Source organism: Eubalaena glacialis, chromosome 5, assembly GCF_028564815.1.
Source record: "Eubalaena glacialis isolate mEubGla1 chromosome 5, mEubGla1.1.hap2.+ XY, whole genome shotgun sequence".
Classification (NCBI taxonomy): domain Eukaryota; kingdom Metazoa; phylum Chordata; class Mammalia; order Artiodactyla; family Balaenidae; genus Eubalaena; species Eubalaena glacialis.
In genome coordinates this window covers 74,281,962-74,285,009 of record NC_083720.1, presented here as the reverse complement: position 1 = coordinate 74,285,009, position 3,048 = coordinate 74,281,962, and positions in this window count along the sequence as shown.

Below are 3,048 nucleotides of genomic sequence, written 5' to 3'. Positions count from 1 at the left end.
TATCACATGAACCAACAATTCCATTCCTAGGTATATACCTAAAATAAGCAGGTATACTTGTACACAAACAGCAGCACTATTCACAGTAGCAGAAAGGTGGAAACAACAACCCAGATGTCCATGGACAGATGAATGAATAAACAAATTGGGGTATATGCATACAGTGGAATATTCTTAGCCATTGAAAGGAATGAAGTACTGATGCCTGCTACCACATGGATGAATCTTGGAAACATTATGCTAAGTGAAAGAAGCCAGACACAAAAAGGCCACATATTGCATGATTCCATTTATGCAAAACATCCAGAATAGGTAAATCTATAGAGACAGAGTAGATCTGCATTTCCCAGGAGCTGGGGAGGGGTGGGGCGGGGGCGGGCGGAGGGATTGGGGAATGACTGCTTAATGGGTACATGGTTTTACTGTTGGGTGATGAAAATGTTTCAGAACTAGAGAGAGGTGGTGGTTGCACAACACTGTGAATGAACTGAATGCCACTGAATCGTTCACTCTAAAATGTTTAATTTAATGTTAATTTCACCTCAATGAAAAGCATAATAAAAGCATTCTAATTTAGGCATTTTATTATTAATAAGAAATAACCTAGTAACACAGCTGTCAAGACACTGGAATCTGACACGCTCTACCATGACAATATCGCTTCTATTTCTCTTTTCTTTACTTCTCAACTAAGTGCTCACCACTGTGTATCACATAAAAATCTATAGATTTTGGTGGGAGGGAGGGAGACGCAAGAGGGAAGAGATATGGGGATATACATGTATGTATAGCTGATTCACTTTGTTATAAAGCAGAAACTAACACACCTTTGTAAAGCAATTATACTCCAATAAAGATGTTAAAAAAAAAAAAAGAAAATAGAAAAAATAAAAAGGAGTTGAAAGAGGTTAGCTCTGGGTAACAAAAATGTGTAGTAAATAAATCAAAGGATTGTTATTCATTAAAAAATGCATAGATTTTTAGGTAGGTATGTACTCATACAGTTCATTGTGCTTCCTTTTCTATCAGCTGGCTTATTTTGAAGGGGACATAACTCTTGATTTCTTTAGTTCAATTATCAATCCTATTTAACCAAGTCCCAAAGATACCTATAAGGTGTTATTTCCTTCCACATGTTAACATCTCAAGCCCACTTTATTTATCACCATGCCACTATGCTAGTGTTTCTCAAAAGTGAAATCTGGGGGCTTCCCTGGTGGCGCAGTGGTTGAGAATCTGCCTGCTAATGCAGGGGACACGGGTTTGAGTCCTGGTCTGGGAAGATCCCACATGCCGCAGAGCAACTAGGCCCGTGAGCCACAACTACTGAGCCTGCGTGTTGGAGCCTGTGCTCCACAACAAGAGAGGCCGCGATAGTGAGAGGCCCGCGCACCGCGATGAAGAGTGGCCCCCACTTGCCACAACTAGAGAAAGCCCTCGCTCAGAAACGAAGACCCAACACAGCCAAAAATTTTTTTTTAAATAAATAAATAAATAAAAGATATATTCTTAAAAAAAAAAAATCTAGTTTCAATTTAAAAAAAAAAAAGTGAAATCTGTAGACCACGTGCATCAGAATCACCTAGCCCCAAATCCAGACCTACTTAATCACACTATCTGGGGGGTGACCCCAGGAATCTGCATTTTTATTAAGCACCACTGCCAGATGCTTTTGTGTGTAGATACTTGGACCATTAGTTTTGTTCTCGATTTACCTTTAATAATTAATTTACTAATTCATTCAACCAAACATTTATTGAGTGCCCACGAGGGCACTATGCGAGATACTACAGTGAGAAAAGAAATGGAAACCACAGTTTGCAAAAAAACAAAAAACAACCTGTATTGTGGTTTGCAAAATAGATTAACTATGCCAGAATATAGTGTGTAACATAAACTATCTAAATTCAAATTATTTTAACACCTGCTCATTCAGACCCATATATCCCAATATAAGACCACAGTAACAATAACTCCACATGGATTTATGTGTTCCAAAGACCACGGACAGTTCTAGCAACTTGCCAGATTTATAAATTTTGTCAATCCCTGACCTAAACCACCCTATGACTAATTTCAGCCCTCCAAACTCTATAAGTACCTTTCCCTAACTTCCCCCTTTGGAGACCCTACCAAGACTCCAGAAAAGGTTATGTTTTCCTTGCTCTGCAATTGCAGTAGACTCAGCTTGTATAAGCAGTAAGTTTCCCTGGTGCACTTTCTGTGGGACTTCAACAGCAGGTACAGATATAAAAGTTATTTTGCTCTATGAATGATTGTTTATCTACCTTACTGTTATTTTGCATTCTGCTGTATGTGATACTATTCCTAGAATCTAAGTGTATAATGTTTCTGACATTTTCCTCTTTTTCTTTTTTAAAAATTTATCGAGGTTTGTTTTGTGGCCTAGCATGTGATCTATCCTGGAGAATATTCCATGTGCATTTGGAAAGAATGTGTATTCTACTCTTTGGGGATGGAAAGTTCTGTAGGTATTAAGTCCATCTGATCTAATGTGTCATTTAAGGCCAGTGTTTCTTTATTGATTTTTTGTCTGGATGATCTATCCATTGATGTAAGTGGGGTATTAAAGTCCCCTACTATTATTGTATTACTGTCAGTTTCTCCCTTCATGCCTGTTAATATTTGCTTTATATATTTAGGTGCTTCTGTGTTAGGTGTGTATATGTTTATGAGTGTTACACCCTCTTCTTGGATTGACCCCTTTATCGTTATTGCAGTGCCTTTCTTTGTCTTTTGTTATAGACTTTGTTTTAAAATCAATTTTGTCTGATGTGAGTATTGCTACCTCAGCTTTCTTTTAGTTTCTGTTTGCATGGAATATCTTTCCATCCCTTCACTTTCAATCTCTCTGTGTCTTTCACTCTGAAGTGAGTCTCTTGTAGGCCATGTATAGATGAGTCTTGTTTTTTTTAATGCATTCAGCCACTCTGTCTTTTGATTGGGGCATTCAGTACATTTACATTTAAAGTGATTATTGATAGGTACATACTTAATGCCATTTTGTTACTTGTTTTCTGTTTGTTT